Genomic DNA, 17,509 nt, shown 5'->3' with positions numbered 1-17,509 from the left:
GCCTGATGGCTCTTTTAACTTCATCCCACAAATGCTCCATTGGATTGAGATCTGGTTATTGTGGGGGCCACCTAAGTAAGGTAAAGGCTCCCTCATGTTCTTAAAACCACCCCTGCACAATACGAGCTCTGTGGCATGGTACATTGTCTTGTTGGAAGAAGCCATCTCTATTGGATACGCCATCAACATGATAGGATGAACTTGATCAGTAATAATACTTAGGTATGTTGAGCTATTCAGACATTGTTCCACACGAATTGAAGGGCCCAAGTTATGCCAGGAAAACATGCCCCAAACCATAACACTGCCCCCACCAGCTTGAAGGTTGTGGGGTGCATGCTTTCATGCTGTTTCTGCCAAATTCTAACTCTGCCATCTGCATGATGCAACTGGAAATGTGATTCATTGGACCACATGACTTTTTTTCCAATCTCTACTGTCCAATCCTTGTGTTCCTGTGTGAATTGGAGACATTTTATCTTGGTAACTGCAGATAGCAAAGGTGTTTGAACAGGCCTTTGGCTTCCATATACAATGCACTATACAGCTAATTTGCCTACAAATGTCAGGTGGTCATAATAATCTGGCCACTCAGTGTATATATATTTGTATTTAAAACTCTCTGGGATGATGGAAATGTTTCATATTTTGATTCTGCTGTACTGGCTACATGGATGTACACATTTGTCAAAATTTATCAAACTGTATATTTATAATATGTGTATTTTATTTTATGTATATTATGTTAGATTCCAGTAAATTTCATTAAAAAACAAACAAACAACTAATCTATTATAATACTATTGGCTCTAGGAAGAAAAAAAAATCTCTGGCCTACCTTTTGTAACTTGCAAAATTTTAGAATCAGAGGGATTATTGTATATTATAGCATCCTTAATTTTTAATACACAAAGAACAAGTAAATCCTTAAAAATATTAACATCTCTCTATTCAGAGTTTTTAACTGAGTGGTGGTTAAAATTTAGATTCTTTAATCATTATTCTAGTGTCATCTCAGTAACATGACATGAACCTCCAACAGATTAACACAATTAAGAATATAGAATACTTCATTACCAATATTTTTTAATCCTCATCCCATTACCAATATTTTACCATCACAAGTATTTATGTACTAAAAATAAAACGGCTCATTGTGGGTTTGTCTATCCCTTTGTTTAAGAAAGAATAAGGTATGTTGTTGGTTTTTTTTTAATCTTACATTTAGAAGTTGACAATTTTGTAAAAGCTAAGTAGGTTCCCATGGCAAACAAAATAAATTTCTCCTCAAATGTGCAGCATTAGCTCCAGATTGGATCTGCTCTAAAACCCCCCTCCCCATCCTATGCAAAGTTGACCCAAGAAGAAAGTACCCAAGTCACTGTCTCATTGTCATAGATCTGGATCCTTATTTTTTTCTATTATGCACAAGAAAGACACAGACCTCAAAGATACACAAAATTAGGCAAAAATGACTGAGTGGATTGAGAAGATTACTTTCAAGTACTTTCTACAGAGATGTCACTTCATTTACAGACTATGAGACACAGTTATCACATTTCTGTAAAGAGAACTCTGATTTATTTTCATAAGTTTATCTTCTATTTTTGACATAATATTCAGTTATGCCACCCATCAACTATGTTGTCAGCTAATTATTTCTAATTTGTAATATCTAACTTGGCATTTAAAAATAAGTTGTGAGAATCTATTTTAATCACTGGTTATTTTTCTTGAGCATGCAGTGAGCCCCAAAGTAAATAAAAAGAAAATTTAATTGCTATTCATTATTTTTTACATTTTGACTAATATCATTGAAACTTTAACTTTAGTTTATATACTTTCTATGCTTATGTACTTTAACCCATTGCCCTTTTTTTCTTTCCTACCACTTTGGAAATGCTTTTGCTACTTTTCTGATGACCTCCAAATTGCCAAATCTGATGCTTTCTATGTTCAGTTATTTAATCTATTGGACTCTTGTTAACACAATTGTCTCTGTTTACATTTTGACTGATTAAAAGTCTCCCCTCCTGTGAATCCTGGACAATATGTTTGCCCAGCTTACTTCCCATCTCTCTGAAAATTCTGTTTCTTTTATTGGCCTCCCTTTCAACAGTCATCACCACATTTTAGGATTCTCTGAGCTTTTGTCCTTGGCCTTCTTGCATTTCTTTGGGATAATTTCATAAGATTTCTTCTACCAAAGCATGACTGCTCTCAGATTTTATCTTCTCCTTTGCTCTCACTCATGAGTTCTCCAATCCAGCCACCAGCCAAGCATCTCCAGTTCAATAAACCACTGACAATCAAAACTTAACATATGAAATATAGGACTCAGTATCTTCATTCTCACTTCAATCTGTTTCTCTTATATTCATTATCTCAGTTATTGTTGTTCAGATGTCCAGCTAGATATGATGGTGTCATTCTTTGTTGCCTCTATGCTTTTCATGGATGACAGCCTTATACATTCAACCATTAAAATATCTCTTTTTCTGCTTAGCACCATCTATTCCCACAACTATAGCTTTTGTTCAGTTTCTCATATTTTCTTGTCTGAATCAAAATATCAGCTTTCTTTTTGGACTTTCTGCTGTTTCTCCTAATCTGGTTTTCCCTACCTAATGCTAGAATAATGCTTCTTAAAAACCTAATCTATCCCTGACTGGTTTGGCTTAATAAATAGAGTGTTGGCCTATGGACTGAAAGGTCCCAGGTTCAATTCCTGTCAAGGGCATGTACCTTGGTTGCTGGCACATCCCCAGTAGGGAGTGTGCATGAGGCAGATGACCGATGTTTCTCTCTCATAGAAGTTTCTAACTCTCTATTCCTCTCCCTTCCTCTTTGTAAAAAAAAATCAATAAAATACATTAAAAAAATAAAAAACCTGATCTATCTATCTTGCTTAAAGGCACTGTGAACTAATATAAATTTTAAATATATCAATTAGTATAAAAGAACCTTCTGTATCTGCATTTAAACTACTCCAATCTCATTGTCTCTTACTTATGGCTGACATTTCACAGTAACCTTCTGTTTTGGATACATTGAAGAAATACGTGCTTTTATACTTTGTGTCTATGCATATATTATTGCCTTGTGTTTACTTTTTATTCTTTTTTATTATTCCACCTTGAATTACATATTCACTCTTCAATTCTTAATTAAAATGTGACCTCCAAGATTCTAAGATATACTATCTACTCCCACAATCACATATATACACTCATGTTCACACAGAAAGGAAATGATTAGGGGCCTTGTTTTCCCTGCTTCTACAAAGAAAACTATTTTCTGTTTTAAAAAATCCCTTCTTAAAAGAGTCTTAAATGGGAAATTTTCATACCACTGTTTATCAGGTCTTCTTACCTTTAAAATACAGATTCAATACTTGCTCAATTTCTATCATAAATTACTTCTATGACAGATAGATAGATGATAGATAGATGATAGATAGATGGTCGATAGATAGATGATAGATAGATAGATGATAGATAGATAGATAGATAGGATACAATCTTTGGTAACTCACTTTATTTTCTGAACCTTATTCTTCCTCTTCTGTAAAATAAATGTTTATACTAGATTTCTAAGTTTGCTTCCATTCATAAAATTTAAACTTAAATAGTTCTAAACATATCCCTCTGTTTTTCTCAGAAGAAACCATTTACATTAATTCCATCACTTAGATTATGGTCATTTTCATGTGCATTGATTTGATAGTCAAATATATACTACTTATATATTCTCAATCTATTTTAATATTTCACTATAATAAGATTTTTAGATATGAACTTATAACTAGAGTGAAAATACAGATATGGAGATTCTAACATTATATTTCCATCTTCAGAGAGATGAATTGTAGTCATTCCTTCGTAAGCACAGTTGTTCTGTTTATAAAGTGTGTCTCTGCCCTTGAAAATACGTTGACAAAAGGCTAAGTTAGATATTCTATTCTGTGCCACTACTGCAGTTTAGCCTCCTTTGACCTTTATTAGCTTGGTGAATTACTAGCTCGCTGAAGACATTTGTTGTTTTCCTAGATTGTGAAAAAAAATATATGTCAGGAGGCAAAATGGCTTAATGTTAAGCAAGTTGGAAGTCCACAGGTTTGAATCCCTCTTTTGTCATTGTCATATGCATACTCCGCAGGGAGTGCCTTATCAGTTGATGCCTCTATTTCCTCCTGTGGGCAATGGAGTGCAAATAGCATCATGTCTTCTGTTTTCTCTAAAGATGTTGCAACAATAAGTAGATAATAGGTACGGAAGCAAATTGACCTGTACAGGTAAAAGCCACTTTATCATTTGATAAAATATAATTTCATATTAGGGTGTACATACACATTTACTAGTATTGCTTTCTTATCATCTTTATTTCTTCATACCTATCCAGCTGAAAGCTAAAAGATGGAAATATAGGAGCTAGTATCCTTGTTTGTCCTCTGCTTTCAAAGGGACAAGTAGTTCTTTCCAATTGCTGTAATATATCCTTGGTGAGATGCTGGCAGAGGGAGCACAGATGGGTGGAGGCTTACCAGAGTTATTTTTCTAATTGTTAGAAAAGTAATAGATTAGTAATTCTGTCATATCACACTCAAGAGGATAGAAAGAGGAAGGAATTATACTGCTTTGACATTCTTCTTGGATAAAACACAATGCACAGAGCAACAAGCAAAACCCAAGACAAGGAGGTGGAGTAAGTGGGAAATGGTCTTGAGGGAATTGTCATAATTACTAAATCTCCAACTCCTTTATCTCATGCCAACTATTAAAGGTGACCTCACTGTAGCAGAAAAAAAGAAAAAAAATATTGAAGTAGCCATCCAGGACCAAGCTAGAAAAGATTTTGAGTAATCTCATATGAGCAAATAAATTTCAGGATAAGCAAATTTGCTTCTCTCTGACACGAATTAGGGACCTTGCAATAGGTCTTGATAAACAAGCTTTGCCCTAACTAGATATCTTGTTATTACAATAGTATTCATCAAGAATGCTACCCTCTAAGTACTTCAAAGTTGTTTTGATAACAACAAAAACACTTAAATACATGAATCTCATTCCCTGACTCGTGGTGAACACTGGATGGCATAAAGTAGAGATCAAAGTCGATGAGGCAACAGAGTCAGGAGAAGAAAAGCTTTCTTTATTCTTATTTTTAAATATTTCATTTAACCTCTTAAACATATCGACTTTCTCAGTCTTGCATGCTTTACAAGTGGCACTCCTACAACATTAGAGTGACAGGTTTCAAGTCCGATCTTCTAATGCAACTCTTTTTCTTAATTCTTATGCAAAGAACTAAAATTCAGCATTGATGTATTTTAGAAACTGCTCATTATGAAAAATTTTGGAAGCTCCTAAAGCTTCAAAATTGAAGTAGAGTCATATACACTCTGTCTATAACAAAGGATACATTTTTTTTCAGCACCGAATAAATAAACCACAAACATGTGAGAATATTAATTGTAGAAATAGAACATTATAGACAATGTTATTATCACACAAAATGCTTTTCAGGGTTAAATGTCAAAATGAATAATTCAAGTTTCCTATTTTCATCAAATATCTATTTTTTTATAAACTAACAGACTAATAGCAAAAGATAGAACTCTAAAAACATTGCTGCACTAGGAAATATTCCCTAAAAAGAGATGAGTAATAAGGAAAAGCTTGAACAAATTATATATTTATTCCAAGAATACTTGAAATTCAATATGGATAAAAATATAGCACAAGTTTCTGTCTTTAATTTCTTACCTTTCTTCTATAAAACTACTCCAGTTGTATCTGAAAAGTACCAAATGGAAGATTTATTATCACAGAAAAAATTGAAATTTTCACACTATCTTAAGATGATGGACCTTGTATGGTAGATCTAATTTATCCTTTAAATTTTTAATCTGAAGTATCTATTGTTTACCTGTGTGAAAGTCTGCTAGAGGTGTGATTCTAGGATCCTACCATTGCTCTGCAATGTCAAAGCAGCTGGGGTTGGGAGGGGGGGGTTGGTGTATTAGAGAATTGATAAATGTCACTCTCAGTGATACTTATTGAACAAACAACTGAGCACATTTTTGGATTTGGCATTGTGGGATTTATAAAATGCAAATAAGATATAATCACTACTTTGGGGGGAAAATGTAATAAAATACTGTAAAAGTCTAGTATATTAGAGTCTACCTACGGGCACTTTCTTATTGATGTTTCTTGACTAAGTTCTGCTATTTACCATATGACATGGATTACAAAGTAATTGCCTCCTGGCTATATCTTTGGGATAATTTTGAGATGGGAGAGATAATGTTTGAAAACATATATGAAGGAATAAAATTGAAATTCTTAAAGCAATATTAGAAATGTTCTCAACCAAAGGACTTGTATGCATGCATGTAAGCCTGACTAATGGCCACAGACACCAAAGGGGTAAGAGCATGAGTGGGGTGGTTGTGTTATGGGGGGATAAGGACACGTATGTAATACCTTAATCAATAAAGAAAGGAAAAAGAAAGAAAAGGAGTAAAACAAACAACAACAAAAAGAAATGACAAATTTGGGGAAACTACTTGAAATGTACTAGTACAATGGCTACTACCTATAAAAATGATGAAGATGCTAATATTTATTTTTATGTGTCAGACTGTATGTTAATATATACAAAATACTAAACAGTTTAATTCACAGAAGAAAAATATCAATTGTAAACCTAAGAGAAAGTATTCTATTTTCCTTATAATCAGATTAAAGCAGCAATAAAAGGCTGCTTCCAAAATTAACCAAGATGATAAAAACAATAATAACCAAATGTATTATGTTTACTTTCAGACATTGTTGTTTAAAGTCTAAATTAGTACAAACTTTCTGGAGTGAAAATTCGACAAAATCAAAAGTATGAATCCATTTCTACATCAAGGAATGTGTCTTGGAGAAATATTGATATGCACCAAAATGGAGTTATGTTATGCCATTTTAATAGTGAAGATTGGAGTGAATTCAAATGCCCAGCAATGGAAGATTTGATAAGTAAGTTATTATACACTCATACTATAAAAACATTAAAAATTATGTTGAAGGTGTATGTTTACTAACATGGAAAGAAGTTTACTATTTATTGTTTGTGAATAAAAAATAGATTATAAGAACATAAACTCAGCATACAAAATATCTTTTTTTTTTTTCAAAAAAAATTTGTAAAACAGGTCTGGAGAAAATAAGCAAACAATAACAATGGTAAGGTAATCTCTGGGTAACTTTAAAGGAGATTTCAATTTTTTTTTGTTCTATTTTGTTTATAGTTTTTCTAATTTTTCTATTATTAATACATATTATTAAAAAAAACAAGAATAATTTTTTAAAAAGAAATGTTTTAAATATTTTATGTACAAAAGCTGAAATTTGACAAACTCTCTCTTCCTCAGCCAAGTAGTTAAGATGTATATGTTTTTAAAAAGCAAGTATCTGTGACCTATAACTATGGCCACAAAGTAGAGAACATCTACTGAAGTTCCTCAAGGATCCTTGGAAGCTAATGCCATTAGAACTGTCCTTATCTGACCCTACTCCACTTTCAAGGCAAACCTGAGCACAGATATGAGATAGAAAACTTTCCTGTACACTTAAGCATGTATGCTGTCATATGAATTCATTTTGCAGCTGTTGGTGTGTGTGGGAGGGGAGAAAGGGGTATTTGAAAGTTATGTTTGCTATAATCTCTAGTGTGCAGTTTAATTTCTCATTATGATAATGTTTTTGCACTTATCTCTCGGTTCATTTCTTTTCAGAATGTTCCTTCCATTACTGTATTATCATCACACATACACTTGTTCCAATTACTTCACATAAAATAACATGCTTTATAATATTTTTGTTTAAATACATTGTTATTTAGGATGTCTTTTTGTTCAAAAGATAGGAATCTAGCTAATTTTCCATATTTTAAATTATATAATTTTTGCTAGATACATTTTAAGACCCATTTCTATCCTTCAGTGCTTTAATCTATGAAAGTCAGCCTGTGGCTGAAACTGGTTTGGCTCAGTGGATAATAAGTCTGTGGACTAAAGGGTCCCAGGTTTGATTCCAGTCAAGGGCATGTACATTGGTTGCAGGCACATCCCCAGTAGGGGGTGTGCAGGAGGCAGCTGGTCTATGTTTCTCTCTCATCAATGTTTCTAACTCTCTATCCCTCTCTCTTCCTCTCTGTGGGAAATCAATAAAATATACTTTTTAAAAAGAAAAAAAGACAAAGAAAGTCTGCCTGTGGTATTTAGATGTTTTCCTACATGATCTTATGATACATAATCATACTTAGATTCAGACTATATCAGGAAAAATACATTCATCAGGACATTTTCCAGGGCATTTTCTTTTCTATGCTTAAACAAGCTATTAGAGGATTTAAGACTATAGAAGAGGTTGGTTGTTCTGGTTTTGGGTTCATTCATGTATGATTTTACACATGAAAAAGGGTCCATAGAGCCAGAGTGCAAGAGAAAGGCAAGTGCTGTCAGATGAACAATCTGCAAATTCCATTTCTAAGAGCAGGCTGATGGTGACCTCATAGTTTTACTCTTATACCTGGATAATCTTGCAATTCAAAGATTAATGAAAAACAATCTTACAATAACTGCACATCATAGCACTAGGACCCCAAATTTATTGTATACCCTTCCATATCACAGAATGGAATTTCTCTCAGTATTTTGCTGAGCTCCATTTCATAAAGTTCTGGACAGGCCTTAAAAAATGAAAGCAAAACTAGAATTATCCTCATACAGAAATAGATCTCAGCTCTATTATTCAATTATTTAATCTGTTCAGAATCTAAGAAGATTGTCTGGATAACCTTGATGAAGTTCCTCAAGTTCCCTGAATCTATACTTCCTTATCTTTTAAATAGAAATTCTAAAGTCTTACCAATTATCACTCATTTTTAAAAGGTAGTGCTAAGGTGGCTGGCATTCCATAAGCCTGTAATAGGACACCATTTTAAACTCATCATTAACATGTGTCCTCAGGGTATGCAGCTCAGGAGCTAGCAGTCCTTAATTGGACTTTATTAGACTTAAGGGACTCCAGGGCTGTCTGCACAGTGAGAACAGCTCAACTGCAAACCATGGAGTCAGAACAGTCATGGAGAATGTCAGAAGGACAGAGCAACATTCTCAGGGCTCTCAGAATAGGAGTGATTATTTTTCTTGTTTTGATATCATCAACATTTTTTTACAATTCCACTGGCCAGAGTCACATAATTAGATATTACTTGGGTGACCTAAAAGAACTTTTAAACTTAGAAAATAAATTTGTAAACTTCACATACATATAAAAAAACCAAGCTCACAACTGATAAAAAAGTCCAGAAAGCAAAGTTATTATGCTTTTTAGTGATGAACAATGTGTACAATATTTCTGAGTTTGATTCTTAAATCATAAAGTTATAAATAAATTTAGTATTTGCTGAAAGTATACCAGAATATAAAAAAATAATAATAATTGTATTGAATATAAATTTTGTGGCATATATTGAGTGGTTAATTGAATGAGAAATTCTAAATGAGTGAAAAGCAAATAGTAAACTTGAAAGAACCCTTGCATGTAAGTAGTGAATATTATCAGGACAAGGTCAGAAATAGATGGTATACAGAATAATTGGACCAGAACAATCATTTACTAAAGATATGTGGTCACAAGTTAAATGAGTGACTTTCTATCTTCACTTTGATCCCTCACTTGTTTATGAGGAGTATTATAAACACAACTATTTGCAAAGATAAACTAAGACAAAAAAGAAATGTTTTAATGTTTCAATTCACTCGCAGTCTCTGAATACACACTTCTACCCTCATGTGTGCCAGCGTTACGTCTTTCTATTTGGTCTCTAACGTAGACTGCTCATGTTCACCAAATGACTTTTTCCATATACTGGTATTAAGACCAAACTTTTCAGTGAAAAAAATGTTAAAGTAGTTCAAGTATTATGATTTCTTTTTACATTTTTCTATACTGTACTCCACCCCCTCTGTCTTCATCTTTTCTCTTCTAGCAAATACTTGATAAGTGACAACTACACACCAAACACTATAGTAGTTGACAAAGGAATTATATTAGTTATTTCCTGCTGTTTTACAAATTAACACAAAATCAATGGTATACTCAACTATTTATATTAGTATTTCTGAGGGTCAGAAATACAAAGGCAACTTATTGGGTGGTTCTGACTTGTGGTGTCTCCTGAAGTTAGAGTCTCATGTGGTTACAGCTTCAGTCTCTTTAAGACGTATCTGAACTAGATGATATACTACAAAGGAAGCCTAGTCACATAGCTGTTAGATAGAGGCTTCAGTTTGTCACTGGTCATTGGTTGTTTCTCAAACTGTGAATCTCATATAGTTGCAGGAATGACTGTACCACATACTAGGTAGTTTACCCAATGCATGCACATACATTGAGAATCAAAATTATATGGATACAATTATCATCAGTTTAGACTGTTCCTTTCAGTGATGCTGGCATTGTTTCCATTAATGTAACTTTTCTAAAAGTGTTTGCATCTCTGGCTGACCATAATGCTCCAAAATCACACTGACAGATCTCTTCGACATGTGCCCTTTCCTACTTCAGGATTTTGCGAGTGTGCAATTTCCTTTAGCTTCTTAGTGCCTCTAGTATTTAACTTAGAGGATCTGTAAGGCACACCCTTAAAATCCTTAGAGGACATTTTTTTTCTTGATTGCATGGCACTCTGAGGAAGCATCACCTTAGAACTTTATGAGGTCTTAACAGAGATTTTGTAGTCTCAACCTTGGCAGGGTTTGCTATCTTGGGTGGTGGAGAATTTTCAAATCCATCAAATACTTGTGCCTTTCTATTTAACAGTACTTACTTGAGTAAATCTCTCTCTTCTCACATTTCACTGTAAGCACCAAGAAGAAATCGGGTGACATTTTCAGCAGTAGGTATGAAAATCTCCATAATTACATCTCCTAATTCATTAGGTACATTTTCTACATTTCATGTTCTTGCAGGTATCATTTTTAGTAAGATATTGATAACTTTATTTTCAGCCATCAGACACTGCTTCTTAAGTAATGGTCATTATTTTACGTAGAGTTTCTTCAGAGCTTTAAAAATCTTTAGTACCTTTCCTTTCAAAGTCCTGTCAGTTGTATCCACTTCCCAGTTCCAAAGAGTTTATACCTCAGTCACAGCAGTCTGATGAACCCCTTCTAGGTACTAAAATCTGTATTGAGTACGACCTTGCCTTGAAAGTTATGCTCTGTAATTTTAGCTACATTCTGTTTGTTAGAAGAGAGTCATAAAGTACAGCCCACAATGAGGGAAGGGGTTCTAAACTCTTTGCAGGGATAAGTGTCAAAGTATTTGATTTGTGGGCATATTTTGGAACACTGCAGGAAGATAAAATGAGTAAGACATATCCTTTTATGTCAAAGCTTTCATAACCAGTAAAAGTAACAAATACATAACTAAATACATGATTCAATACAAAATATACTCAAATAGATTTATGTGAAATAATTTTTAAACACAGAGAAAGAGGAATAAAGCACTTACAGTTTGGATAAGTTTGTAAAGTTTAAGGATGAATAGCAATTTACAATGCGAGGAGGTGGGAAATGCTATTCTAGGCAGAGAGGACAGCATGAAGAGCAGGGGCAGTTTGGGAAATGTTACTAACTAAGTCCATGAGAGATGCCACATAAAAATGCAAGGAGTCACAGGATTGGGTGTTGGCTAGTGTCCAATTGTGAAATCCAGGAGTCATAGGATTGGGTTAAGCTAATGTGCAATTGTGAAGAGAATTATTTACTATGGTAAGGAGTTTGAACTAAAAATCCAAAGAAGATTGATTTTACACGCATGAAATTTGAGGTTTCACATTTTATTTTAAATTCACAAGGCATTTCATGCTATTCTATAATAAATCAGTTTTTTTTGGTTTGTTTGTTTTTACATTTAAAAAATTTACCCAAACAGTTGCAAACTACAGCATAGTTAACAATGATGAGACACAATGAGATCGCCCTGAAAAGGGGATCATAGTCAACCTGTTTGAGAAAGTGACCGCTGGAAATAGTGAAGACTACAGCCTACGTTTTGAGAAATTTGGAAGGGCATGCTGAAGGTTATTGTATTAGATGATTGATGTCTGAACACTGAAGTTGTAACTTGAGAGAAAAAGCAGATTTGAGAGAGTTTATAGAATAAGACAGCTTCTTGGAATTAACATGATTATTTATATTTCATAAAATTTTTGTTTTCAAACAACTGGCTCAGATAACTATTTGCATAAAATATATTTCTCTTGGGGAGCCACCTGTTTGCTTGGTCCATTTTGTAGCAATCACTGTCAGGCAGAGAGCTGTTTGTAAGACAATACACTCAGAACACATTCTACTCCAGAGATCCTCTTTTTCTTTTCAATTATGAACAGTTTTTTCTACAGCAAGGCTGAACTAAGTTAATTAAATGACCTATCTTTATGTATCTACTTTTCCAGAAAAACTAAAGGGTAGAATTTGTAACCGTAAAATTATTGTTGTGTTTAGGCCAAAAGCTGGTTCAGATATTAAAAGCTATGTCTATAATCTACCAAACAAAAGTTTTCACAAAAAGGAAGTAAAATATTTATCTTGCTAACACTCTATCCTATATAAGAAAACGCTAATATGCAAATTGACCGAATAGTGGGATGACTGGTTGCTATCATGTGCACTGACCACCAGGGGGCAGATGCTCAAGGCAGGAGCTGCCCCCCTGGTGGTCAGTGAGCTCCCCGTGGGGAATAGGGCCTAAACTGTCAGTTGGACATCTTCCAAGAGCTTCCAGACTGTAAGAGGGTATAAGCCTGGCTGAGGGAACACCCACCCGAGTTCACAAATCTTATGCACCAGGCCTCTAGTTTTCAAATAAAAATATATTTTTTAAATATATATTAGCCACATTAAAAAAAGAGAATATTCCTGCTTATATTTCTATTTCTTCAACATCAGCAGTTCACAACTGGCCCTGAAAGAAAACAGGTAAACAATAAAATCTGTCTTCCTATCTGCCCCATATACCCAGTTTCAGAGGTGACAGAGAAAAAAGACAGGGAGACTGCTGCTCAAATCCTGTTTTTCAAGAGGATGACATAAATCATGTATACTGAGAAGATGCGGATGTTTAAATGCCTTACTTATCTTCCATTAACAGTCAATTAGCCTGAGGAGAAAACTTTTAGTAGGTATGGGAGGAATTGTCAGAATGCTTACTGGAGGTGGATCAAAAGGCAATAATAATCTCCATGCCAAGATGCCTCCTACTCCCCAAATCCCCATGAAATCTCAACAATCCCTGAGTTAAACAGATGTGATTCTATATGCTTAAAACAGAGAAAAGGAAGAAAAAAGAACAGAACTAGCAATTTAGAAAGAATTCTCCCAGAGAGCAAGATCCAACTTTAAACATTTTAGAATGCCAAGTAACTGAATCTATGCCAAAGAAAGGTATTCACAATAACGATGGCTTAAAATCATAATTAGGGGCAGGGAAACAGTGCTGTCTGTTAAAAACCTATCAGCAGGGTGGAGTGTTACACATACAAAATAAGATATGCGGATAGGTACATTAGAGTGTTCCCATAGAATTCCATTTTAACACAATTTACACTGAGAACAGAAAATGCGACTCAGGAAAGAAAAGAGGCACTGGTGTTTTACTGCAGATAAATATTCAACTTTTCACATAAGGTAGGTTTTACCAAGTAGTACATCAGGATATACCTGAAGTTTCAGCATTGTTATACCTTCTATTTACTTTTGTAGCCTGCTATTGTCCTTCTATCCCCACATCAGAATGTCACTTGCTAGAAATTAGGGGAGTATGGAGCAGGTTATGTGACTGCTTTTTAGAATTAACTGAATGATTTCTATTTCATGGCATGTTTGTTTTCAAACAACAGGTTCTGGTACCTGTGTGCACAGAATGTATTTCTCTTGGGAAGCCAGGTGTGGAACAGCTCAGCAGAGGCCAAAAAGTTGGCAGCATGTGTCGAATCTTAAATGAACTAACTACTGACAATGTTTCAAAAATTATTTTGAAATAGAGATTCACAGAAAGTTGCAGAAGAATGCAAAGGGAGGTCCAGTTAACCATAGATAACAATAGCACAATGTTAAAACCAGACAATTAGCATTGGTGCTATGCAGAATTTATTCAGATTTTATCAATTTATACATGCACTCATTTATGTGTGTGTATATATTTCTGTGCAGTTTTATGATGTGTATTTTTAGGTAACTACAACCATCATCAAGATTGCAGAACTGCCCTAGCTGGTTTGGCTCAGTAGATAGAGTGTCAGCCTGCAGACCAAAGGGTCCTGGGTTTGATTCTGGTCAAGGGCATTGTTTCTCCTTGATCCTGCTCACTGCACCAGTTATTGGAGTACTCACTCCTTGAATCCTGCTCCAATACATCAACTGTTGTATCCGAGTCCCTCTTCCAGGGGCTAGACCTCCTTGGACACTGGGCATTAGAAGATGAAGAAGACATGAGAAGTTGTGGGTATATAAGAGAGTCTTTATTGTAGAAGCCAGTGGCCATGTAGCCATGGCTCACAAGGAGCCATCAGTCCAGCAAAGTAGTCCTTGCTAATACAGTAGCAAACATAGGAGCTGTCCTAGTAAAAATAGCCAGCACCAGCTGGTCAGTAATAGATCTTCCAAAAAATGCAGCCCCACACCTGCTGGTCAGTAACATACTTTATACTAACTTAGACAAAAGAGGCGTTTTGCCAAATAGCAATCTCAATATTTGGGTTACCGAAAAACATGCCTGTGTATATACATTGCTGCATCCTTGATTTTGCACCTGCATAAAGCAAATTAGCTTTGAACACACTGATTAAGATTCCCATGCTCAGAGTGGCCTTGAACACCCAGTGTACTCTAGATAGGCATGTACCTTTTTTGCAGGCTCCTCCCTGGCCTGGGCCCTGGTTAAGGTTCATGCAGGATGCAACCAATCCATGTGTTTCTCACACATTGATGTTTCTCTCTGTCTTTCCCTCTCTCTTCCACTCTCTAAAAATCAATAGAAAAATATTCTCGAGTGAGGATTAACAAAAAATAAAAAATAAGATTGCAGAACTAGACCAGCCAGTGTGGCTCAGTGATTGAACATTGACCTATGACCCAGGAGTTCACGGTTTGTTTCCTGGTCAGGGCATATGTTTAGGTTGTGGGCTCAATCACCAGTTTAGGACAGGGGGTGGGGGTGCAGGAGGTAGCCAACTGATAACTCTCTCTCATCATTGATGTTTGTATTTCTCTCTGTCCTTCTGCCTTCCTCTCTGAAATCAACAAAATATATATTTTTAAAAGATGGCAGAACTATACCTTGTGTTAGCCTTTATGTATAACCACACCAACCCCTTTCCCTCCATCCCTTACTCCTGCCTACCACTAATCTTTTCCCCGTCTTTATTTCATTGAGGAAGAAAAAATTCTCTTCTGCCTCTGTAGCTTATTTTGTCTGGTTTAAGAATTAAAGTTATATGAGACAGATTAGCAGAAGAAAATAAAGTTTTATTTAAAATGTATAAGGGATTCATAAGAACAATGAGGACAACAGGCCGTCAGGCAGTTGGGGCTTACATGCAATTATGAACTAAAGAGAAGAGCTAGGAGTCTGGGCCTTCAAATGAGAGGAAGACAATTCACATGGAGAAGGAAAAAAAAAAAAAGTTTGGTAAACAAATGTTTGCTATGCCATGCAGAGACAATGGAACCCAGAGAGGACTTTGTACTTAAGCTTTGAGGAGTTCCCCTACCTCACTTAGCCCGTAATTTTTGTAGCTCTATCTGGTGACAGTGCTTGTCCTGTATCAAGCCCTTTTTTTAATTCTTTCAGGCAGTTAAGGGAGATAGAAACAAGCTTTTCCTGAGCCATCTGGACTTCAATAGTCTTCAGCTTAGAATAACTCCATGTGCCAAGGTGATACATTCTGGGAGTGCTTATTCTGAACCCCTAGTTATTTCATTATTTTAAGACTATTATATACCATTGTTTTATGTATATAAGATGATTTTTTATTCTAAAATCTTTAGACTGGAAATCAAGGGGCATCTTATCCATGGAACTCAGCCAAAGAGGAAGCCACAGAGGTGTGAAGCTGCCCATACCTTGTCAAACAGGCTTCCTCCAATTACGAGCCTTAAGTTACTGACATCAGCTGATGCCATAACTGGAGGTGGAGGTGGACAGTGCACAGATGTAACAGGAACTGGAACATTCTGAGCCCATAAAGATATAAAATATATTAAAAGATAAATACAAGTAGGCATTGTCTTGCTCTGCAAAATTCAAACTGGATGTAATCAGCTATGCAAAAGAGCATGGAAAAAGAGCTGCAGAGAGACAATTTGAACCTCCTCCCTCTGAGTGTATGATCAAACAATGGAGAAAACAGGAAGAACAACTCTGTAAGATGCCAATAAAAAAGAAGGTCTTAAGAGGAAAACCAGTAAAATGGGCAAACTTGGAGCAGAGGCTTAAGACTTGGATTATGGAACAGTGTTAGAGTGGCTTATGAGTGTCAGCCAAGCTTATTCAATGTCAGGCAAGAATGTTTACAAGCAAAATGAACATTGTTGATTTTATATAAAAGGCAAAATGGTGCATCAATTTTATGAGGAGAGAAGGGTTGGCCATGAGAACATGAACAAAGAAAATGCCACCAGTTTATGAGGATGATCTCACATATATAAATAGTGTCTCAGAAGACAGCAGTAATACAATAGAATTTGAAGAAATTGATATGTCTGGAACTAATAGTGATGAAGAAGAGGGCAGTGATGCAACAGAGGCTGAATAAAGTGATATGCTGCATAATATAATAGTACTGGTATGTAAACATTACCTGTGGCAATTACTAAATAAAAATGTGTTCTGTTTTATGTTTACAATATTGATTTCTTAATTTTGGGTTGGAAAAGTGGGGGAGGGGGATGTCTTATACATGGGGGCATCTTATACATTGAAAAAGTATGGTAAATGAAATACATGTTAGTTTTGTATAAATCTATATATAATATATACATATATTTTATTCACATAATATACATAAAGGTGGATTTAAACTTTTTTTTTTTTTACTAAACATAACTTCTTTAAGGTTCATCCATATTGCTGCATATTTCAGTAGCTTATTCCTTTTACCTGCAGTCTATGGTATGGGTATGTCACAGATTATTTAACTGTTTACCCACTGAAAGACATTTGGGTAATTTCCGGTTTGGGCCTATTAAGTGAAGTTGCTATGAACATTTGTGTTCAAGTTTCTGTGCTACTCTAAGTTTTCATTTATTAGAGATAATTGCCCAAAAGAGCAATTTCTGAGTCCTATGTAAGTGTCATTTTTAGTTTTAAAATAAATTGCCAAACTATTTTCTGTACAATTTTACAGTAGCTGTACAATTTTACATTAAAAAACATGATCCAGT

The sequence above is a fragment of the Pipistrellus kuhlii genome, unplaced genomic scaffold, assembly GCF_014108245.1.
Source record: "Pipistrellus kuhlii isolate mPipKuh1 unplaced genomic scaffold, mPipKuh1.p scaffold_m20_p_1, whole genome shotgun sequence".
NCBI lineage: Eukaryota > Metazoa > Chordata > Mammalia > Chiroptera > Vespertilionidae > Pipistrellus > Pipistrellus kuhlii.
This window is presented reverse-complemented; position numbering follows the sequence as displayed.